This window comes from Hippopotamus amphibius, chromosome 3 (genome assembly GCF_030028045.1).
Source record: "Hippopotamus amphibius kiboko isolate mHipAmp2 chromosome 3, mHipAmp2.hap2, whole genome shotgun sequence".
In the NCBI taxonomy this organism is placed as follows: Eukaryota; Metazoa; Chordata; class Mammalia; order Artiodactyla; family Hippopotamidae; genus Hippopotamus; species Hippopotamus amphibius.
This window is the reverse complement of record NC_080188.1, coordinates 85,069,130-85,095,014: the sequence shown is the minus strand read 5'-3', so window position 1 is coordinate 85,095,014 and position 25,885 is coordinate 85,069,130. Positions and strand designations below refer to the sequence as shown.

Genomic DNA, 25,885 nt, shown 5'->3' with positions numbered 1-25,885 from the left:
TGCGACTAAAATTCAGGTGAGAGATGATGGCATGGAACAGAAAGACTGAGGTGGAGGGGAGTCTCTGATGTGAGATACAACTTGAAGGTACATCCAACAGAGCTTTCTGACAGATTGGGTATGAGATAAACAGAGATGTCAAGGATAACACCAAAGTTTTGGCCTGAGCAACAGAGCCAGATTTATAGGGGTAAGAGCAGAGTTCAGTTTCAGGCCTGCTAAGTTTGAATACCCACTAAATGACCAACTTAAACGCCTATAAGGCCATGGCAAGAAATGTTACATGAGTGAAAAGAAACGGTTTAGTACAAGATTCTGAGAAGTGCAGTGGACTGTGTTTAACTAGAAAGCCCACGCTCCACTGGAACAGGGCAGTGGCTACTCAATCCTAGCAAACTGTTACCACAAGGAAATCCAGTTTGCCCAATTATGCTACATTTTCCAATTTTTCAAGAGAAGTCAGAAATCTGCAGATTTTTATGAGAGATCTCTCAATTTTTAAAATTTGAGAGTCAAGGAGCCGTATTTACATATTAAAACTATAAGGCTACATAAATGTCATTTCCATGTACATGTGCAAACAGTCACAGGCATAAAAATGGCATGACTAAAATGTAATCTGGTGGAATATTATGTTCAAACTTAATTCAGGGTATATTTTATCCAAATACCAACTCAAAAACTTATTGAGTCAAAGTCTCACAATTCAGTTCAATTCTCCACACATTTACTGAATGTTCTCTACGTCCAAGTCACTTAACTGGATTTTCAGTCACGTGGATGACCCCAAGGGGTAAAACTACAACTTCGTGTGGACAGTGTCAGGGGATAGATACGCCTCAGTATAACTTTCTTCTAAGCAGACAGAACTGCACGAAGTTGAAAAGGGCTGAACAGAGGGTATCTTCCTGCCAAGCTGAAGTATTCAAATACAGGGTGGACATGCAGGAGAGATTCAAGTAAAGGGTGCACTGCTGGACCAGGTGGCTTTTAACATCCCTTCCAAAATTTAGTACAAAGAGAGTTCAAGCATAGACCCTGCCTTAAAAGGACTTACAATCCAGGAAAGGGTAATATTATCATCACCACCCAGTAAGGTGCCTTCTATGTCTTATGCCTGCATTTTAAAGAGCATTTTCTCTACAAGAGGTTCATGGTTCCTTGAAAACAACATGTTGCAGGGTTAAAAAAAACCTGGAAATTAATTCAATTATAAAAACCATAACAAAAACTGTAGAGATCAAACAAAATACCTGTAGACTTTCTGTTGTTTAAACTCTGGGCTACATAAGAGCAAAGATCCCACCTGCCTTGAACACTTTCCCTATTATCCACCACAGTGCTTGGTACACAGTAGGTACTCAGGAATTATTTGTTGGAGCAGGATATGCGAAAAAATCCTTAACATGACGTCATACATTTTGGGCAGGTATGCATTAAATTGGAATGATTTTTTGAGGAAAATTTGGTAATATTTAATAAAATCTAAAATGTACATATACTCAGTAATTCAATTACTCAGAAATTAACCTACAGATATAATTGCACAAGTATATAACGATATATACACAAGCATGTTCACTGAAACGTATGCAAAACAAAAAACCTAAAAATATCTAGTCTACAAAAGGAGGACTGATTTAAAATTTATGTTATAACTACACGATGGAATGTTATGCAGTTGTTAAAGAATGACATAGATTTGTGTGTGCTGATATGGAAAAATAGTCAAGAAATATCACATGAGAGTAAGCTGGAGAACAATACATTTACTATATCTCAGATGCTTGTGAATATAATAATTAAGACATACAATTTTGGAAAAATTTACATGGACCTTTAACAGTAGTTACCACTGGTAAGTAGGAATGAGGAATTAAGGGATCTTAATTTGTCACTTTTCTGTGAATATCAAGAATATAGGCTACTTTTATTAAAAGCAAAAAGCCCTTTCAGGGATTTCCCACTGTTCCTTGAAGATAAAATCTAAACTCTTTTTTAAAAAAGTCATAAAGGTCCTTTCCTAACCTGGCCCAGCCTATCCCTTTCCAACTTCATATCTTACTGTATGTCAACAATACTTATCTAAGTTGCAATTTCGCAAAAGTGCCATGTTCTCATATACCAGCCTTTGTATAGGCTGCTCCCACGGACCTTCTTCACTTTCTTTGCTTTTCCCGCTCTTAACATTTCCCCAAAAACCTTCCTCAATGCTGAATTAGGTACTGTATTCCTTTGTACTGCTACCATCTCAGAGTGCTGGACTGTCAAGCCCTGCCGCCTCCTCCTCCCCCAACCTCTGACAGATTTTAAGAAGGGTCTAGTCTTTTATTTCCAGATCTCTATCACAATGTACATTCCTGGGCATATGCTTAAAGCTCAACGAATGAGACAGGGAGGGACACTGTGGTTTAACTAAAAGTAACGGACCTGGGTTCTAATTCTCAGTCAACAGACCTTTGACAAATCACTTTACACTTTCACCTTTACTAATTTCTGAAATTCCATTTTATGCTTACTTCTGCATTCATTTATTTAGCCCATTATATACTCTGCATGTTGACAAGCACTTTATACACATTATCTCCTCTAGTACTTGCCCTGTGAGATAAGTATTCTTTTCGATTTTAAAAAGAAACTAAGAGAGATAAGTCATAACACTAGTATATTGGTAGGGTAGATATGCATATTAGAGACCTGTCTGCCTAAATATTGGACTTCTAAACTCTACTTTATATTACCTCTCATTTTAGTTATTTAATAATATGAGATCTCCAAAAAGTGATATAATTTGCCTGAGATCATACAACTTATAAGCTGCAACACCAGTACCTGAATCCAGATTTTTTCTAGAACAAGAGTTTAAAAAAAAAAAAAAGGTTAAAATAACTAATCAATTACTCATGCTTTCTTTGAAAAACTATAACATGATTTAAGAAAAACACTGTACAAACAGAAGGAAAAAATCCATCAACAAAAGCTTTTTGGAAAATCCTTAATAAAATAATTTCAAACTTTAATTAGAGGCCTTAAAAGTCATCTAATTCAACCACCCATCTTTATAATTTTGCTGCAAAAGCAGTCATCCATCTTATTCCTGAATTCTTACAACAAACCCACTATCCTCTAGAGCAATGGTAACTTGCTGATTCTTTTAAGAAATTTCTTCCTTTCAGTGGATCATAATCTCTTGCCTTGTAACTTTCACCTATAGTTCCTGACTTCATCCTTCTGGCCAAACTGAATTCACCTCTTTCATATAACTGCATTTGAAAACTGATTCTCTGCTTCTCCAGACTAAACATGATCAGTTTCTTTAACCCAACATTTTCTAAAATGATATCCCTAAAATGATTATTCCATGAGCTATTAACAGATAGGCCTCAATTGTGTTCTATGCCTAAATACATCTGAGAATCACTATACCTCTCTCTTAAGAGCATCACAGTGAACACCAGCATATTTAAGCCCAGGAAAAATTTTAGTTAAAATGAACCTTTCAGCTTTAACTCAGTGTTTCCCAAACATTTCAATGATACCCAACTTTTCCTTGGTACCTCTATTAGCTTTCTATAGAGCCATTTGGAAAATGGGTGTATTAACTGCTTCTTCTATGATATAGTTTCATGTTCCCTCACTCTCCTCCTTTTCCTTTAAAAGCATGACCGTCAAAATTGAAAAGTCCACCAGTACAGAAAAAGATCACATTAGTGTTTTATACAGCTGTATGACACTGACAGTTCAAATTAAGCAAACTATCAAAAAAACAAAAAACCCAAATCTGTCCTAGCTTATATCAAATAACCAGATTTTAGAGTCATACTGAATTTCATCTGCTTAGGTTTAACCCACCAGTTCTTCCTACTCTCCTCTCTAATCTTTTACCAACTTGTGCCCCCATCCATGAAATGACCTACCTTATCCCCCTCTTTCAAGACACAACCTTCACATATTCACAAGCTTAATTAAGAGCTATCTTTCCAAATATAATAGAAAACAACTTACATCTGCCGTACTCTGACAAGTGAATAGTAACAGAATTCAACATTGGCTTAGTCAGCATTCTGCCATCGTTGTAATAAAATAGAATATCCACCTATTAATATTATTTGGGTACTGATAATTCACTTTAAAAGGGTATTTACACTTGAAGAACAGGTATATGTGATATCCTAAAGAAGTTTTATCTTATATAATAAATCTACATTGTAAAGACCCATCTCCAGAAAAGGCAAAAAGCTGCTCAGCTTTTCCTCAATTCCTCCTTCCATGTTCATTTCATCATGGCTGGTAATGTTTCATTTCTCTCTATAAAATTTTCAAATTCTTCTAATTTACTGGTCTCATATATTTACTAAATGGAAGAAGTAGGAAAGAAATCTTAAAAAGGGAAAAGTCTTAAGTCTGTATATTCAGCTGTGTACCTTACACTATACTTCAGGAATATATTTTATTAATGTGACATCAAATCCAAATAAAATAAATTAAATAAATAAAATAAAAAATAAATGTATTATGAATAGATTCTTATAAAAGAAATACTACTCCTTGACAATCAAAATCATTAGTGAGAGAACGATTAGTTAACCAGCCTTTTGTCTTTAAATAAACACAATTTTTTTCTACTATCTTTCCTTCAAAATTAAAAGCATTGTAAACAATGTAACTATCTTTCTCCATTTAAGATTGTTTTTATTCTAGGTTTTGCCACTACACTATCACTGAAGACTTTACAGTAAGAAAATATTAGAATTGCAAGTGGACCTTAAACCGCCTCCAATTTTACACACTGGAAAATCAAGAGTAAATAAGACAAAGAAACTTGCTTAAGGTCACAAAACTAGTAATTACAAAGACCTGGGGCTCAAACCCTCAGAGACTTGGAAACTCTGGCTCTCTTTTATCACTTAGTCTAGAGGGATCTTAATGGACTAAACATCCCACAGGACATCATATTGGCCCACTACACTAAAGGCATCATGTTGACACAACATGGAGAAAAGGAAAGTGAGGTTTCCATTTTTAAAATATGCTGCAGGAAAAAGAATGAGGGAAAAAAGACTCTAGTCTAATATGCTACCTTACATGTGAAATTTACTGCCTATAAATGCAATAGATAAATACAGCTTCTACTTCCATTTTATACAAAAAAGTCCTGGACTTTTTTTTTTAACTATAATGCATAGCCTGCTCTAAATGGCTGACTTCTGCAACCCACCCCACCCCTCCAACTACTTTATAGACATGTATTTCGGGTTAATTCATGTCACTTAAGTTATATTTTTAAAGCTATTATCTAGAGACCCCAAAAGGCCAGAACCCACATTAAAGACTCTTTTTACTAAAGAAATACAAGAAACGTATGCTATATTTAGTACATTCCAAGAAATCTCAATCAAAATATAAAAACTTGAAATTACATAAGATATACTGGAGAGTCACCAATCCCACCCTCTCTTTAGAATATGTTCTTATCTTAAGTCTCCAAAACTAAAGTAACATATACACATATCTAATTCACAATTAAGAAAGTTTAAAAATATCTAACATGAAGACCATACTTAATTTAACCAAAATACATTTCTAAAAGAGCCAGACCTCAAGAACCTCAACCAGAGAATTATAAATCAAATCTAAAAAAGCATACAACATCTATTAATTCCAGAATGTTCCAGAATCAATCTGAGAATTACCCAAATTCCAAGGAAGCACAGCAGTCCAATATATCATGACACAGCTGACATACCAACTGAAGCTTCCAAGGCGCAAACTTTCAGCTGTGGATTTACAATCCTAAGTGTTTTACAAACTTTTTCCCTTACCCTGCTGACCCAGGGAATCTGAGTAAAGAAAGGAGGGTCCCGAGCATGAGAATGGCATACATGGCTTATGAAAAAAAAAAGAAAAGTGGGAAGGGTAGATTAAAAGTTGTTGTACCCTATATAAACTCTAGCTTTCACAGATAAATCTTTTCTCCTAAACTCTGAACTTTCAAAGATTCCTCTCCATCTCAGTTGCAAAAGTAAAGGAAGAAAAAGGAAAAAGAGAAAAAAAAAATCCACTCATTAAGCTATAAAGCAGAAGGCCAATAGAGTATAGCCAAATCACAGGATATTCAGGTAGCAATTTGAATCAAGCCTTTAGCTTGAAATGCTAACTATATCTTCATTAATATTAAGCATCTTAATAAGTTAAAAAATAAAATTTCAAAATCCTACTACCTTTCAAAATAGTAAATATAATGAAAAAATAATGAAAAAATCACAAGCACGATTTTAGCAAAATATAAACGAAAATTAATCATTCATCTAAAGGAATTTGTCAGCTGTGTTCAAACTATTTAAACTGAAACTTCATCTTCTGAATTACTGTAAAAATGTATGAAGTTGTGAAAATAAACATTTTATAAATTTTATTTTGATTTTTAAAAACTGAATGTAATAGTGAGAAAAAATAATTTTTAAAATATCAAAATATATTTATAGAAACCATATTAGATCTTTAAGGCATCCCTTAAATTACATGGCATTAAATTCCTGACTTGTTAGGTCAGCTGTTATTGAGTGTGGTACATGGTTAGCAGGTCAGTGGAGGTTTTTTAGCTACAACTCATTTTAGTGACAGACTGCACTACAGCAACACGATTGGAAAAATGAGAAGGATTAATCAAAAGTGTACAGATGTAATGTAAGTCTAACATTAAAAGGGTATAAATAGATCAGTTCAATTACATTTTAAATTACTTTTATTACAGAATGAGAGCACATTTTTATCCCCATAAGTTAAATATATAAGGTATAAAGTTTTAGTACTTGATGTTTCACAACCTGTAGTAATACTGTGGAGGGCAGGTTTAAATTCGGAAAAGACTTAAAAACTGAACTTCTTTAAAAATAATTGTAAGTAATAATAAACTGTTTAAACACTGCTTTGAATACAAAAGTGTAATATGCTTTTTGAACTTAGGATAAAGCTATCCACAATAGAACCAAAATTCTTGTACATTACTATAAAAGTATGCATTACTATTGTTTACGTAAGGTCTTCTATAATCTGTCACCTGAAATCTGCTAAAATTTGAACACAGAGATCATATTTCCTTCTCTCATTTTCTGGCTTTACCATCAGGTAGTAAAACAAAATGCAAAACAACACTCAGCACTAATATGCATATCTAGACAGATTTTACACCAAATCCTCCTTAAAACAGCATGTCTACGTTCCCCAACAACAAAAATGACACCATTAAAAATATAAGGCTTAATTTCGGTCCACAAATTGGGCATATTCTTGTTATTAATAATTTTTACCTCACTATATATCCAGAAATGCTACATCTTATACTTCAATAAAACATATATTTTACATTTCACTTTATATTTCAAGTTTTGATATGTATCATAATCTTAGGCAATAACGTTCAAGTTGAATACTCCATCTTCTTAAGTGACAATCAGCAATTAAAGCAGTGCTAATTACGGCACTGCTAATACTTAATAATTGCAGCACTAATACTAATCTTTATGTCCATAATGGCACATAACTGCAAACAAGCTAATTTTAAAACAGAATGTTTTAAGTGTGTACTCTGGAAAGGAGTCTATCACTAGAGCCCATGATTAACTTTAATTCTGAAAGACTCTAAATGGAAGTTTGTCCAACTCCTCGACTAGACATTGCAGTGATTCTTGAAAATACCTTCCTATTATTTAAATAAGCAAAATTCTATCAACACGCTAATGTTATTTATATGTTAGTCTACTTATACATGCAACATATCCTGCTTTCTGGTTCTACGGCCATCCTCAAACACACAGTAGGACAGACCTATAAAAGAAACAGCCAAGTCTTTAAAAGCACCTGCTTTTAAAGCAGGTTTCCTCTATGATATAAGCCTATATTGGAATCACCACAGACGATAAAGGCTATATAGTATTCATCAAGAATGTAAAGAGAGAGCTTAAAGAAGCATCGACGTTAGCTAAACTAAATTCACATATGAGGCAATGGTACCCAAACAAACCAAGCAGCTTCACAAGGATCTCAGAAATAACGTCAATGCCAGGATGAAATCCTAGGTCTCCTGACTCCAAGTTCAGTGGTCTTTCCAGCACAACAAGGAAAATATTTTTTAAATTAGTAATTAAAACCATCTGGTGTTAGGAAACAAAGATGGTACTGGCGCGTGTCTACCGTCCAGGGCTGCCCGCCGCGTTTCGCGGGGGAGAGGGGGTTCGTGTCCGCCCTTCCGCCCGCAGCCCGCCCCTGTCAACACCCGACACACAAGAGAGCGCTCGAGGAGGAACAGGAGAGAGTCCAAGGCAGAGAGGAAAGTTCGAGGCTCACCGCCGTTACAACTCGACGAAAAGCACGACGTGAAGGCCAAATCTCACCCAGCAGTCGGACGCCCGAGGCGTCGTCCCACAGCTTCCAGAGGGGACGCGCGGGCGCGACAACGGCCGCAAGGCAGGGAGGACAGGCGGGCGGCCCGGACCTGCGGCGACCGACGGAGGAAGAGTGTTAGGAGAAGAACATGGAGGGCGGCAGGTGGGAAGCGGCCGGAAGGCGGCGGGGGAGAGCGGAAATAAGGCGGAGAGAGGGCAGGGCGCCGCGGCCGGAAGGAGCCGCCGAGGCGCCCCGACGGGAGCGCCAGGCCGGGGCCAGAGGGCCGCCCAGGCCACGCGACGCGAGCGGCGACGGCGGCAGCAGTCAGCCCAAAAGGTGTCCCTGGGGCGGGAAGCCACTCCGAGGGCACCTGTCCTCCCGCTGCTCGACGGGGCTCGGGGAGAGGAGCGGCGCAAGCCGCGGGCACCGCCTCCAGCCGGGAGCGGGTCCCCGCTGCGCAACTGCGGGGCAGGGCCTCAGAGAGGGCTGTCTGAGGCCAGGAGGCAGGGTCTCCAGACGTTACCCGTGGTTCGGTAGTGACCCCGCGACCCCCATCCCCTCCTCACCCCTTCGGGTCTTCAGGTGTTGGTCCTAAATCTCTGGGACCAACGACCACAAACCGCCGCCACCGTTTCGGGGACCAGTGGGTCGGAACAGGGGGTCGCCTCAGGGGGGAGGGGAGCCCACTGGGGAGGAGCTCGCGCTGTCCTCGCGCCTAGACTGGGCTCCCAGCGGGCGCCGCGCGGTGGGCTAGGCAGCCCACGCGGAGGGGCGCCTCGACCAATCCCCGGGGAAGAAGGGCGGGACCAAGGTTTAAATCCGAAGTTGGCTCTTCGGAGCCGAAAAAAAAAAAACCGCTTGGAGTGACAGATACTTTAGCCAATTGGAGCGAAAGGAGCCTGTTGTCGGGGCCACGTGGGCATAGAATGATACCCCAAAAAAAGTCCTGCGTGTTTTACTGAGGAGTTTAAAAAACAAGGGCTGTGATCTGAACTTCCGTACTTCTCTTACTTGGGGAGAATGTGGATGCGTTGTAAAGGTTCTTTTTCTCAGAGTTTTCAAGTCTTAAACTGCTAGTATCACTCAAGACAGTCATATACTAAGTATGCACCTCGTTAGATAAGGACTTGCGGCGGGAGGGTGATGTGGAGGTATTAACCTCAAAGGAGGACTTGCAATAGACTAGACTTGTAAAGACTGAATGGTTTAAGTGCGCGAGAGAACGGACAGAATCGGAGACCTAGTAATAGGTCGGACGCTACCGCTAACCGGTTTGGAGAGTGATTTGGCGGTGGTGCAGCTGAAGAACCAGGTTGTAGGCTTCTGTGAAACCAGTTTTCACACATACGGCTGTGTGGCATTCTGCACACATAACCCTGAATTTTGCATCCTTTAAAGATAGAGCTTGAGTTTATATAGCAGGCAAAGAAGGAAAAAGATGACTTTAGGAACTAACTCCATAGACTCATAGACTCGTAGAATATTAGAACTGGAAAGAACCTAGATCAATGAGCTTCTCCTTTAACAAAGGAACTTGATGCCCAGAATAATCCACTGAGTTACACAGTAACACAGGCCCCTAATTCCCAACCTCCTGATGCTTTCTTCTACAGTGGCTTGTGATTTCATATGTTCGAGGCACTAACGAATGTCTTAAATTTGCTTAGTTAACGTGTGTGTGTGTGTGTATGTATGTATTTTAACATACTCCAACAGCAAGGAATGAGCAGCAACTTTGGAGTCATACAGATCTGGGCTCAAATCCCTATGTTACCATTTTGTGATTATGACACCTTGGAGAAATAACTTCTCTGAGCCCCAGTTTAAAATGGGGATCGTGAGGTTTAAATGATGATGTTAACAAATAATGAGCAATTACTATGTGCCAGAAACAACTTTAAGGGATTTTCACATACTAGTTAATTTATTTCTCCCAGTAACTTTGGCAAACATGCTAGCCCCCTTTAGCCCCATGTTTCCGATGGGAAAACTGGGACACACAGAGCTTAAGTATTTTACTCAAGGTCATATAGCAAGTAAGTGGCCCCAGTTTGGCTCTGAAACCTGCAGGCAAAACCATTATGTTATACTATCTCAAAATGTGTCCAGAAACAAGTGGCATAATACCCAGTGCATACTAGGTGCTCAATAAATACTCTTCCCTAAACTCTTTGCTCTTCAGACAGTGAATACCAATCTCATTTACATAGGCTGCATGCATTCAAAGTGCAGCAACCAGAAAACCTAGGCTGATAGAATATACCTACTTAGCTTTTTTAAAAACAAAACAAAACATGTCATTTATCCACTTAAGGAACTACAAGGATGAAGATCGTTCTATCATATTGATTACTGTTTCTGGCTGCTCTTGTATTTCTCTGAAAAAAGATTCCTCACATTCTTAATTTTCATGTTGGTGCCTCCTCAATTCCAAGTAATTAATTCTTAATAACACATGTTTAAGGTTGAACTAACTAAAGTTGTGTTAGACATATTAGTTTGAAAAGTTTAATCATTTTTTTCAGGAGTTGCTGTAGGATCCTTTAAATGTCACTAGGTGGCGATGTTATCTTGTGAGCTGCACAAGAAGTTCCTGGAGGTAGACTAAAAGGTTGTTTGACAGTTCCAGTTTTCTTTTTTTCTTTTTCTTCTCCTCCAAGTATAAAGGAAAACAAATAAAGACAAGTTCTTCAATAGGCATTAGAGTCAGGCCAAAGAACCTTTCTTTAGATAAGACAGTGTTACTTAAAGACTCCTCTGATGTTTACATTATATGTCCTTTCGGTCAGATTCCTTCTAAATCTTTTATTATCCGTAGTCTATAAATATGTATATTTCTCAACTGCTATTAAAACTATATTCTCTACATGTAAAATTGAAGGCACGACATTTAACTTTACTTCTCAAGGCTGCTAGAAAAGAGAATCTAAAACACTTATGCCAACTTGAATTATTTTTCAGGAATAGATCCCAAATTAGGGTTTGTTAGAAGTTCATTTGCAAGTTTATGGGAAAGATGATCCAAATGAATATGAAGAAAGAAGATAGGCTATGTAGAGGTGTTTTTGACTGAAAAGAAGCCAAAAGTTGAACGATACTTATTAGTGAGGGAGAAAATAGAAGGGGAGCCCTGTAAATGCCAGAAAGATAAATAGTACTGTGGAACATGGAAAGAAAAACTTACCGATAAAAAATTGGAAGGAGTACGCAAAATATAGTTGGGTAAAGTGACCTGGATACCATGTAAATGTGTTTTTCCCCGTATTAAATGCAAGTTTTTTGGATTCACTTATCTCCATATACCTTCTATAAAGTACAAAACTCCAAAAGGGAAATAAAAGTAAGGAGAAGTTCCTATAAATGTTTAAAAATCCAGCTTGGTCCTAATGAAAGAATTAAAAAGTGAACAGTTTTATATAAAAGAGCATCACGCAGCAGTCTGCTTTGTTTTCCATGTGTTGGAGCTTCCTTCATCCATATCTGGCAGTGAAAGCACAGATCCACCAAAAACATGGCAACTACTTGCATATTTATAGAACTAATGAACACAGCTTAGGAGCTAGAGAATCCTTTAATTTGCTGACTCACCCATCTAAATTGTATCTCTAAACCCTTTCAGAAGTATAGGAGCTTTTTTAATACTTGCAGTAAGTGTTTTTAATTCAGTTCACTGACCCTTACTTTCTCACTCTGATTTGTCGCTTTCTGCCAGACAGGTTAATTTGAATTTTCCATGATTCTGGGATGTGAATGTCAGTACCAAGATGATTATAAAGTAGAATAGTGCTTTGTTCAGTTTTGGTGATAGGTAACACCAAGCCATTTTTATAGCCAGTCAGTGTACCTCCCATGATTAACAACCTATCTTTCTAAGGCAGCAAATCTTCAGGATAGGTTAATCTCCATACATAGGTTAATGATCTATACAGGGAATAAACCCATAGCTAAGGCCTGGAGACACAGAAACAACCTAATGGTTCATCAATGGTGAATGGATAAAGAAAATGTGACATATATATATATGGGCCTTTAACCCCCCACTCTTGTTATGATTGCATTGTTGGAGTTTCTGACTTTTGAAAATTGAGTTGGGTTTTTTTTCATATGTTACATAAGGCAGATCTCCTAGGTTAAAAGTTTTGTATTTAAGACAGAATAATTTCCAGAAAGTTATTTTGAGACATCACCTTTATCTGTAATGGTTTGTCTGTCCTTATTCCCCTGATCAATTTTTATTGATACTGTTTTTGGAAACTGACCAAAATTAAAGGAAATGTAGAATAAGAGAATTTTCCAAATGGTGTTTATATATATATATATATATATATATAATGGAATATTGCTCAGCCATAAAAAAGAATGAAATCTTGCCATTTGTGACAACGTGGTTAGAATCTGAGGGCATTATGCTAAGTAAATAAGTCACACAGAGAAAGACAGATATTGTATGATCTCCCTTATATGTGGAAAGAAGGAAGGAAGGAAGAAATGAAGGGAAGGAGGGAGGGGAAATGGAAGAAAGAGGAAAGGGAAGAAAAAAGAAAAGAAAAGAAGCTCACAGATACAGAGAACAGATTAGTGGTTCCCAGAGGCAGGAGGTGAGGGAAGGCAAAGGGTGAAGGGGGTCAAAAGGTACAAACTTCCAGTTATAGAATGAATAAGTCATATGGTTGTAATATGCAATGTACAACATGATGACTATAGTCAATAATACTGTCATGCATATTTGAAAGTTGCTAAGAACAGATCTTTTTTTTTTTTTTAGCTAAGAAGTGATTTTATTTAGAGAGAAACACACTCCACAGACAGAGTGTGGGCCATCTTAGAAGGTGAGAAAGGCCCTAAGAGCAGATCTTAAAAGTGCTCCTCACAAGGAAAAAGTTGTAGCTATATATAGTGGTAGATGTTAGCTAGACTTGTTGTGGTGATCAGGTCGCACTATATACAAATATTGAATCATTATGTTGTACACTTGAAATTAACATGGTGTGATGTCAATTATACCTCAATTTAAAAAATTACAATAATTTAAAAAAATAATGGAGAACCATTATGCTAGAATCACCAAATTAATTTGATGTAGCCTTCCTAGTATAAACAAAAACAGCAATAAACATTAGAATATGAAATGCTAGTAACTCATCTCTCAGTAACATCATCTGTCAATAATGGTAGAGCTGTGCTGATCACCTGGCCCTTGGTTTCTCATTTTCAGTTTAAAAAAAAATCCAGTCATCCAGTTAATTTTTTAATCAACTACAATATTAGAAATAGTGTTAGGCAATGCAGAAAAAATATTTTCCCCCTCTGACTTGTAACATGAGAAAACTGACATATGTAAAAACTAATTTTCTGTTAGTGAAGATTAGAAATGGGAACACTTGGTTGGGGAGAGAGCGTGATGAACTCTTTCCCATGTTATCTCACTAGTGTAGTTGTGTGCTTCCTTGGATGACAAGGTACAGTGGCACCAGAGCTGACAGACACCTTAATAGTCATCAGGCTGGGGGGCTGGTGTGCCAGCCCCATGTCACAGAGCCAGTCAGCGGCAATACTGGACCCCCAGCTCCTTAGCTCTGACTTCCAATCTTACGTACTGACTCTCACAGAAACTTTTAAATTGGACTTTTAACATCTATAGATGTTTTTCAAAAGTGCCCTCATAAATATATTCAATGAAGAAAATTACTTTGGCTGAGGCCAGCTTTGGTTCAGAGACATTAGTACACCTGGCCATGAAGGATGCCTGAGGCAAAGCAGTACCTCAGGTATGACTTTTATTGCACCCCATGGGTGGTGGCCTCCCGTAGATGACTCCAGCTCTGAATGTCCAATTCTGTCATTTGTCACAGCAGAGGAAGCAGAAGGAGACCCCTTCTTTGTGCTAAGAACAGTTTGCATTTTCTCATATGCAGGGAATACAGAGCCTGTGGAACCCTAAGAGGAAAACAGAATACCATTATAATCCACAATGCGTTCTGCATTTTTGTTTGTTTGTTTGTTAGGGGGCTTGGGGGGGTTCTTTATTATTTCTTTCTTCTGTAAGTACAGTTGATTTAAAATGTTGTATAAGTTTCAGGTGTACAGCAAAGTGACTCAGTTATACACAAACATATATATGTATGTATGTATATTCTTTTTCAAAGACTTTTCCATTATAGGTTATTTTAATATATTGAGTATAGTTCCATGTGCTATACAATAGGTCCTTGTTGGTTATCTATTTTATATATAGTAGTGTGTATATGTTAATCCCAAACTCCTAATTTAGCCCTTCCACCCCTTCCCCTTTAGTAGCCATAAATATGTTTTCTATGTCTGTGGGTCTATTTGTTTTGTAAATAAGTTCATTTGTATCATTTTTTAGATTCCACATATAACCAATATCATATATTTGTCTTTGACTTACTTCACTTAATATGATAATCTCAAGGTCCATCTATGTTCCTGAATACGGCACAATTTCATTCTTTCTTATGGCTGAGTAATATTCATATATATATGTTTGTATATATGTATAATATATCACATCATGTTTATCTATTCAAATGTTGACGGCCATTTAGTTTGCTTCCATGTCTTGGCTATTGTAAATAGTGCTGCTATGAACACTAGGGTGCATATATCTTTTCAAGTCAGAGTTTTCTCTGGATATATGCGCAGGAATGGGATTGCTGGATTATATGGTAGATCTATTTTTAGTTTTGCAAGGAACCTCCTTCCTGTTCTCCATAGTGGCTGTACCAATTTACATTCCCACCAACAGTGTAGGAGGGTTTCCTTTTTCTCCACACCCTCTCCAGCATTTATTTAGACTTTTTTAATGATGGCCATTCTCAGTGGTGTGAGGTGATGCCTCATTGTAGTTTTGATTGGCATTTCTTTAATAATTACCGATATTGAACATCTTTTCATCTGCCTTGTTGGCCACCTATATGTCTTTTTTGGAGAAATGTCTGCTTAGGTCCTCTGCCCAATTTTTTACTTGGGTTGTTTGTTTTTTTATTTTTGTTTCTGTTTTTGTTTTTGTTTTTTTTACATTAAGCTGTATGAGCTGTTTTATATTTTGGAAATTCATCCCTTGTTGATAACATCATTTGCAAATATTTTCTCCCATTCGGTAGGTTGTCTTTTCATTTTGTTTATTGTTTGCTTTGTTGTGCAAAAGCTTGTAAGTTTAATTAGGTCCCATTGGTTTATTTTTGTTTTTATTTCTATTACTCTAGGAGAGAGATCTAAAAAAATATTGCTGCAATTTATGTCAAAGGATGTCCTGCCCAAGTTTTCCTCTAGGAGTTTTATAGTATCCAGTCTCACATTTAGGTCATTAATCATTTTAAGTTTATTTTTTTGTATGGTATTAGACAGTGTTCTAATTTCATTCTTTTACATGTAGCTGTCCAATTTTCCTAGCACCAGTATTGAAGAGCCTGTCTTTTTTCCATTGTATATTCGTGACTCCTTTGTCGTAGATTAATTGACCATAGGTGTGTGGGTTTATTTCTGGTCTTTCTATCCTATTTCATTGATGTATGTGTCTGCTTTTGTGCCAGTAACATACTGTTTTGATTACCATAGCAGTGTAGTATAGGGAGTGTGACTCCTATACTAAAATCTAAAATCAGGGAGTGTGATTCCTCCAACATTGTTTTTCTTTCTTTTTTTTTTAATTAATTTATTTATTTTATTTATTGGCTGCATTGGGTCTTCTTTGCTGCACACAGGCTTTCTCTACTTGCTGCAAGCAGGGGCTACTCTTCATTGTGGTGCTCAGGCTCCTCATTGTAGTGGCTTCTCTTGTTGTGGAGCATGGGCCCTAGGTGCATGGGCTTCAATAGTTGTGGCACATGGGCTCAATAGTTGTGGCTCACGGGCTCTAGAACACAGGCTGAATAGTTGTGACGCAGGGGCTTAGTTGCTCTGTGGCATGTGGAATCTTCCCAGGGCAGGGCTCGAACCCATGTCCCCTGCATTGGCAGGCAGATTCTTTACCACTGTGCCATGTAGGAAGTCCCTCCAGCATTGTCTTTCTTTCCCAAGACTGTTTTGACTTTTGGTATCTTTTGTGTTTCCATATGAATTTTTAAAAAATTTGTTCTAGTCCTGTGAAAAATGCCATTGGTAATTGGATAAGGATTCCACTGAATCTCTAGATTGCCTTGAATAGTCTAGTCATTTTAACAATATTGATTCTTCCAATCCATGGTATGTCTTTCTATCTGTTTGTGTCATCTTCAATTTCTTTCATCGGTGTCTGGTAGTTTTTGGATTATAGGTCTTTTGCCTCCTCAGGTAAGTTTATTCACAGGTATTTTATTCTTTTTGATGCTATGGCAAATGAAATCATTTCCATAAACACTGAAAATGAGGGGATGGAAAAAGGTATTCCAAACAAATAGAAATCAAATGAAAGCTGGATTAGCAATACTTATATCAGACAAAATAGACTTTAAAATAAAGACTGTTATAAGAGACAAGGACACTACATAATGATCAAGGAATTGATACAAGAAGAATATATAACAATTGTAAATATATATGCACCCAACACAGGAGCACGTCAATATATAAGGCAACTTTGAACAGACATAAAAGGAGAAATTGACAGTTACACAGTAATAGTCAGGGACTTTAATGCCCCACTTACATCAATGAACAGATCATCCAGACAGAAAATCAATAAGGAAACACAGGCCTTAAATAACACATTAGGCCAGACGCACTTAATTGATATCTATAGAGCATTCCATCCAAAAGCAGCAGAATACACATTCTTTTCAGGTGCACATGGAGCATTCTCTAGGATAGATCACATGCTGGGCCACAAAGCAATCCTCAGTAAGCTTAAGAAAATTGAAATCATATAAGCATCTTTTCCAACCACAAAGCTGTGAGTCTAGAAATCAACTACAGGAAAAAAAAAAAAAAAACTGCAAAAAACACCAACACATGGAGGCTAAACAATATGCTACTAAACAATCAATGGACCACTGAAGAAATCAAAGAGGAAATTTTAAAAATACCTAGAGACAAATGAAAATGAAAACACAACAATCCAAAACCTATGGGATGCAGCCAAAGTGGCTCTAAGAGGGAAGTTTATAGTAATTCAGGCTTTTCAAGAAACAAGAAAAATCTCAAATAAATAACCTAACTTTACACCTAAAGCAACTAGAGAAAGAACAAACAAAACCCAAAGTTAGTAGAAGGAAAGAAATCATAAAGATCAGAGCAGAAATAAATGAAATAGAGGCTAAAAAAATCATAGAAAAGATCAATGAAACTAAAAGCTGGTTCTTTGAAAAGATAAACAAAATTGATAAGCCTCTAGCTAGACTCATCAAAAAAATAGGTAGAGGACCCAAATCAATCAAATCCTAACTGAAAAAGGTGAAGTTACAATAGACACCACAAAAATGGAAAGGATCATAAGAGGTTACTGCAAGCAAGTATATGCCAATAAAATGGACAACCTAGAAGAAATGAATGAATTCTTAGAAAGACACAGTCTCCCAAGACTGAACCAGGAAGAAATATAAAATATGAACAGACCAATTACCAGTACCAAAATTGGATTGGTAATAAAAAAGAATTCCAAACAAGCAAAAGTCCAGGACCAGATGGCTTCACAGGTGAGTTCTACCAAACTTTTAGAGAAAAGTTAACAGTCTGAAACTATTCCAAAAAATTGCAGAGGAAGGAACACTTCCAAACTCATTCTATGAGGCCACCATCACCCTGATACCAAAACCAAAGATATTATAATAAAGGAAAATTGTAGGCCAATATCATTGATGAACATAGATGCAAAAATCCTCAACAAAGTACTCGCATACCTAATTCAGCAATACATTAAAAGATCATACACCATGATCAAGTGGGATTTATCCCAGGGATGCAAGCATTTTTCAATATCTGCAAATCAATCAATGTGATACACCACATTAACAAACTGAAGAATAAAAATCATATGATCATCTCAATAGATGCAGAAAAAGCTTCTGATAAAATTCAACATCCATTTATGATTAAAAATTCCTCTTTTTAAAGTGGGCATGGAGGGAACATACCTCAACAAAATAAAGGCCATATATGGCAAACCCACAGCTAACATCACACTCAGTGGTGAAAATTTGAAAGCAGGAATAAGACAAGATCAGGAATAAAACAAGGATGCCCACTCTTGCCACTTTTATTTGACATAGTTTTGGAAGTCCTAGCCATAGCAATCAGAGAAGAAAAAGAAATAAATGGAATCCAAATTGAGAAGGAAAAAGTAAAACTGTCACTTTTTGCAGATGACACGATACTATACATAGAAAATCCTAAAGACACTACCTGAAAACTACTAGAGGTCATTAATGAATCCACTAAAGTTGCCAGATACAAATTAATACACAGAAATCTGTTGCATTTCTATACACTAACAAAGAAATATCAGAAAATGAAATTAAGGAAACAGTCTGCGTTTTAAATTAAAGCATCAGATATTTCTAAGAAATTAGTATATCTGCTCTAATTTTCATTGATCCTCTTGTTTGTACAATCTCTAGGGCATCCCTGAAATCACTGACCTTTTATGTTTTGCCAGCTTTTAGTCATTCCATTCCAATTCTCATTCTTAATAAATGAGATACATTTCCACCTCAACCTGTGTCTTAGCACCACTGGAAGCTTTTTCTGTAGGAATAATGTATTTAACTGGAAACTGTTGAAAGAACTACAATCTGTAATTGAAACAACCACAATCTGTACTTCTTATTTTCATCAAGAGTGTCCTGTGTGTATGGGACAGGCTAACTAGCCTGAATTAACCACTTCTCTGGTTCAGTCCAGTAGCCCCATGTAACCCAGAGACGGGGCTTCAGTTCTGTGAATAGCTATGAGGAAGAGTAAGTCACAAGTATGTGTTTTGAGTTCTAGGATGTGGATGAGTAGTGTCTATGTCAATCAGTTAGGTGTGCAGGAGGAAAGAAGGGGAGCGGTCAGTAGAATGACTATAAGATGCAAAATCAGAATGACTGCCTTAAGAACAAATATTAATAGCAGGAAATCATATTAAAATTTTACACAGGTTTGTTTTTTCTTACTACTTACTTTTACTATATGTGACAAATAGTTAAATATATCTTATAGTCTACACTTGTAGAAAAGCCTATTTTTATATACAAATATATATTTTTGTATCTGCATATAAGATATTTTCATGTATTTTATATGTAGAATGGTTTAAAAAAAAGCACTGGGATTATAAAACCTATATGAAAATTTCAGCTCTTCTCTTTCTCAGTTGTACATAGCCTTGGTCAACTCATTTAATTCATGTAACCTCTCTGAGCTTTAGTTTTCACAGTTGTAAAATGAACATAATACCAACTGTCTCACAGGTGGGTAGTATAAGATAACATGGCAAGTGAAAACACTAAGCCCTGTACTGGACCCTTTGGGATGTGTGATTTTTTGGTATCATCTCTTGAATTGTTTGCTGTGGGTTTTTTGTTATTTATTATAATTTTAGAAATTTTAAACAGACTTTTAAAGAATAAATGTCATACTTTCTCACAACCCAGCATTGACTACTGGATTAATTAAGATCTGGTCATATTTGCTTTAATCCTTTCTTATTTAAGAGAAAGTGTATATACATGCACACATATGATAAAATTAGAATCCTTCTGGCCACCAGTGCTAATCCCATTTACACCCTTTGCCCATTGGTTGATTTATCAATTCAACAAACATTTATGGAGTGCCTACTGTGTGCTGGGAACAATGCTAGTTGCCAGGGTCAGTATTCGTGATGAACCAGACTAAAAAAATTCTTGCCTTTACTTTACTCCAGCTACAATGACTTTCTGACTTCCTGACCACCAGGCAAACTTCTGTCTCAGGAAGTTCTTGCTTTTCCAAGATCCTGGAATGTGCTTCCTCTGCAAAGCCAGGTAGCTAGCTATTTTATCTTCTTTAGGGCTTTATTCAAATTTCACTTTCTCAGTAAGACCTTCCAGGGCCATATTGTGTGAATTACATCCTTCTTCCACATTGTACATACAAGCTGTATGTATCTCTGATTTATTTTTCTCCATAGTGCTTATCACCATCTAACTCTCTACATTTTATTATCCTGTTGTTATCCGTCTCCACCACTAAAATATGGCATCCAAGAAGGCAGAGATTTTTGTCTGCTTCATCCATTGCTCTATCTCCAGTGCCTAGCACAGTGCCCTCAAAAATTATTTGTCCAATGAATGAATAAGAGATTAAAACTTAGAGCAGCTTATTTTCCTCTCAAAGTTTAATGATTGCAGTGACCTAATGAAATAAAAATGTAATTTCCATGACTTTCCAAATTACTGATATGTGGAAAGATATCATCCCCATCCTCCTGCTTCTATAGAAAAAGTAGAATACTTATTTTCAGAATATTAATGTAATGGCTTTCATAATGTCAGGGTTTAGTTAACTTATAACTAACATATTTTGAAACTGATGGAAATGACTCCAAAATTAGCTTTTGAACAATTTATGCTGCTCTGTTGACTTATCCCTTGATTTGAAATTATGGTGAATCAAATTCCTGCTGACCCCAGGGGAAATTTTGCAGCCAGCCTTCACTTTAGCCTCCAGAATTATACTTAGCTAGCCTAGTACAAGACTCCATCCTTTCACTAATCCCAGGCATCACTGAAAGAATAATTCAAGGGCATAAGCAACATTGTTCAATAAAAATTGTCTAGCTCCTACTTACTTCTAATCACTTTAATAAATCTAAGAGTTGTATTTCAATACATTTTTTGAGTCAGGTGGAAATAAAATGGGTTTTGGAATAAGACAGTTCAAATGCTGGCGGCATAACTTTGGACACAAATTATTTAGCCTCTCAAAGTCTCCACTGTCACATCAATTACACTTATAACAATATTGCCTGTCTTGGTTGTTGGTCTAGATTAAGTAAGATATTGTACCAGTCAGGGTAGACTAGGTTATGCCGCAATAATAAACAGTCCCAGAAATCTCAGCTTAAAATAATAAAGGTTTATTTCTCTCTTGAGCTACAGTAGATATAGGTCTGCTCCCATGTAGCCATTCCTCCTCCCTCTACTCAGGAGCCTAGACTGATGGAGCACTGCCAGATGTCACATTACAGGTGGCCGTGGCAGAGGGACAAGAGAGCTCTGGGTGATCTCACATGGGGAATTACATGCTAGATTCCAAACTGACATATGTTCTTTCCAATCACAGTTTATTAGCTGGGAGTGGTCACGTGATGCCACCAACAGAGGGGTCTGGGAGGTATCATGCTATTGGCACCCAAAATGTGGGCACCTGAATGTTTACTAAGCAACATCACTGACAGCCATAGACATTCAATGTTAAGTGTCTAGCATAGCATCCTCCTCACATTCGTCCCTTTCCTCTCTCCAGCCTACTCCCCTTATGCATTCTGGTTAATAAAAGGGACAGATCTACATCTCAAAAACATTATCCTTGAATTCCCAAACTGTGTTCAGTACAATATTTAAACCAGAAAATGCTCCATGAAAATAAGTTATGTGATAAAATTAATTTGAGAAACACCACGTACTACATCCCTTTCAGAAATTCTCAGTGCATGGTAGCTTTATAAAAGTTCAGAGATGTGGCAAAGATAACTGTTTAATTCTGTTTAACCCAAAGTTTAACAAATTATTTAATCACGCAACAGGTTCATAGAATAGCTATTAATAACCTGTGGAACACCCATTGAATACTCACTGGAAAATGTTGCCCCAATGAATTTAACACTAACCTCACTGAATTTCCAGGGGCAATGAAAAAGGTCTTAGCGTTTAAAAACAAAATGTCTTACCCTGGAATTTATTACACAGTTTCCTACTACAGCTAATTGTTTAAAAGTAGTTGTCTATCAATATATAAGTAAAATAATGTTAATTACTTTATACGACAAATATTTATTGAGAGTATAATTCTACCAGCAGTACTGTGAAAACCAACACTACTATTCCCATTTATTGAACACCTCCCCTCCTTCCAAGTTGATGTTAGACTCTAGAGATTCCATATTGAACAGGGCAGACAAGATCCTTGCCTTGATGGTGGTCACAGTCTAGAAGGGGAATATCAATCGGCACTGTTCTAAGACTTTGCATGTGTTAATTGATTTAATTCTCATAACAGCCCTTAAAGTTGACATGAGGACTGGCCTCATTTTACAGATGCAGAAAAGAGAGGTTGCACAGCTAGGAAAATGTTTAACATTCCAGGATTGATTAAATAATTTGTAAGGCATCCATACAGTGGGGTACTTTATAGTCATTAAAAATTCTGTTACAGAAGAAAATTCATGGCATGGGAAACAGTCCTTACTGTGATTTTGATGGCAAAAGGAAAGTCCCATTTTTTTTTAAAGTAAAATATTCCTACGTAATTTTAACAAAAGGATTACAGATGATATTTTATTTAGCGACAGTGAGCTTGTAATAAAATTATTTTGTAAGAAGAAAAATATGTATACTTTTAAGAGGAAAAAAAATCCGATAACTTACTTTTCTTTCCGTACTTGGACCGCAGCCGTGGGAATGCCAGGCTTCGGAAGAGGCTCGCCTCCAGCATCCTCCGCTGTGTAGAGAAGAAGGTCTGGTTGCACTCTGAGGCGACTAGTGACATAGCCACTGCCGGCTCCCGACGGCAGATCCGGAACCGAACAAACATAGGCTGATCACCCGCAAGCCTGAGACTGTCCATTCCAGGGCTGGATACCGGAAAAGGGCAGACACAGGGAGGCACAGGGTACTCAAATGTCCGAGGAGGTAACCTGAATGAGGGGGATGAGAACTCTGTGCCCGCTGCTCAGGGGACACCGCGGGTCTAAGACAAGTGACCGCCACCTGCCTCACAGCCTGTACCTGCAAGCGAAGGGGAGCGTGTGCAAGAGCAGGCTGAGTCTCCCGGAGCACATCACGAGCTGCAGACAGACAACGCCCGCGGGGAGCTCCTGGCTGACCCATCCGAGAGGGCGAACCCTGGCGAGCCCGGGATGCACGCCAGTGCCCTGGAGAGCTGCTCCCAGCCAAGGCCGAGCTCCTGGAGGCCATCTAGGAGGGAGAGACCACAAAATAAAGCTTCCCCCACTTCCTCTCCTTGGCCTTAGCAATTGTGTAGATGAACCACTCAGTAAAACAAGTCTTAGGTGCTTTGTCACCACCTAGAGGGGTGGGATGGGGAGGGTGAGAGGGAGGCTGGAGAGGGAGGGGATATGGGGATATATGTATAAATATAGCTGATTCACTTTGTTGTACAGCAGAAACTAACACAATATTGTAAAGCAATTATACTCCAATAAAGATCTGAAAAAAAACAAAAAAAAAACTAAATAAATCCAAACAAAATCCTTCTATAAACATCCAAAAAAAAAAAAAAAAAAGAGAGAGATAATAGTAATAAGCCAAAGAAACATCATATATTGTAGTTAGTTTCAACAAGGAATGTGTTACTTGCTTATACACCAGTTATCTTGTCTGAATGCACCTGCCTGATATATGTGTTACATTAAAAAAAATATATATATATTGATACTGCTTTCTCTGAGAACGAGAATCCCCTTGGATGAGTCAGCTGCCTACCTACCAGATGTACGCTGTCACCCAAGTAACAAGACGCTGGCCCCAGCATTGTGTTGCACTTAGTAAAGATTTAATACTAGATTTCTTTTTACAGTAGAAACTTACCTCACTCATTCAGATCAAAAGGAGGAAAGGAGCTTATTATCTTAATTTAAGAAAAATCAAAATGTTTTATATGTCCACACCGATAATAAATATTTATTTTAAACAGAAAATTGAGTGATAAAATACTGACTGAAAAAATTCTTTTGGGAACAAATGGAATGAATACGTACGAGTGATTTAGCAGAGCTTACTTGCAAGCAAATGATGTGAATAAATGGCTGCTTTGGAAATATTTGGGATCCTTACAATGTTGTCTCGAGTAATTTAAATATTCTCTCTTGTAATCTTGGTGCACTCCTAATTTTCTTAAATTGTTGTGGGATTAAGTCTTAACCCATTTCTGGCAGCAATGTCACAGAATACAACTTATTAAGTTAATTTTTTAGCAAATTAATTATGAATTAATGAGGTTTTAGGTATATTCGTGTATAATTTAGAGCCAGTATATTATCTGCCTCTATTAGTGACAATGGAATAAGCCAACTAAGTGTGTGGTCAATTGTTAAGTCAACCAGTGCTTGAGGAAATTAGGAACAAAGGAAGTAGGGATTTAACAGCATGGGAGAAGCTAAAGGGTGGGGTTCTTTAATTTTTTTCCCTTTCCCACCTCTGTGATAGCTTATTTTTCTGCTGATGTGAGAATTATATATTCTACATGCCTAACTTACTAAGACCTCTGCTTATTAACATTTGTATTTTCTCTCTAAGACAAGGACTTTAGAACTCTCTCAGTCCTTCACCTGTTCCCCCAGCCAAACTACACACACATGCTTGGTTGTAGTTACATGGAGTTTTAGTTTTGGATTCATAAACACACACATACATCACATGCACACACTATTATTCAAAAAAATTACTTAAGTTATTTACTCACCTCTTATTCCCATATAGCTCATTGTGACTGCTTAGATTTACTTCCATTTTTCTTAGAATATTCCCTCTAATAGTCTTTTCAGAGTTGGCCTTTGAATACAAACCCTCTGAGCCTTGAATGCCTGACACCATCATTCTTGTTCCATCATATTTAAATAATAGTTTTGCTGGATACAAAATTCTCTTTCTCCAGTTCTTTTACTTCTTGTATTCAACACCTTGAAACATTATTATCTTCTTACATCCAGTGTTTTTGTGGAAAAGTCTGATGTCAATCAAATATTGTTCTTTTGAAGGTTTTCTATTTTTTCTTTCTGAAATCATTTATGATTTCTATCAGCCTTTGATCGTAAGTTGTATCATAATGTGCCTTGCTGTAGATTTTCTTCTCATCCATTTTGTTTAGCCCTCTGTGAGCTCCTTTGATATTTCATCTCTCTTTCATTCTGGAATATTCACAATCTTTTCTTCAAACATTTCCTTCTTTCCACTCAATTGTTTTTCTCTCCCAGCACTCCTATTAGTTGAATGATGACACACGTACTTATCTTCTACATCGTCTATGAATTATTCTTTTATGTGTCCCATGTCTTAATAATGATAATAGCTTTAAAAAAAAAAACTTTATTTTTGGCTGTGTTGGGTCTTTGTTGCTGCACATGGCCTTTCTCTAGCTGTGGAGAGTGGGGACTACTCTTCCTCGTGGGCTTCTTATTGCTCTTGTTGCGGAGCACAGGCTCTAGGTGCACGGGCTTCTGTAGTTGTGGTGCATTGGCTCAGCAGTTGTGGCACACAGGTTTAGTTGCTCTGTGACATGTGGGATCTTCCCAGACCAGGGATCGAATCCATGTCCCCTGCACTGGCAGGTAGATTCTTAACCACCATGCCACCAGGGAAGT

General features: G+C 37.3%; 1 protein-coding gene and 1 pseudogene across 3 annotated transcripts in view; one reads left to right on the top strand and one right to left on the bottom strand.

The window, feature by feature from the left end:
* RBM46 (RNA binding motif protein 46) overlaps positions 1–8,537 on the bottom strand; it is a 53,169-nt gene extending 44,632 nt beyond the window's left edge. For 2 of the 3 annotated variants that reach the window (XM_057725453.1, XM_057725456.1), the window contains exon 1: positions 8,347–8,537. The gene's annotated coding sequence lies outside the window, so the exon portion shown is untranslated. The remainder of the gene's footprint in view (positions 1–8,346) is intronic. The other variant, XM_057725454.1, reaches the window with a different exon arrangement.
* On the top strand, positions 8,534–23,548 carry LOC130848481 (60S ribosomal protein L19-like; annotated as a pseudogene).
* Positions 23,549–25,885: the final 2,337 nt, after the last annotated feature.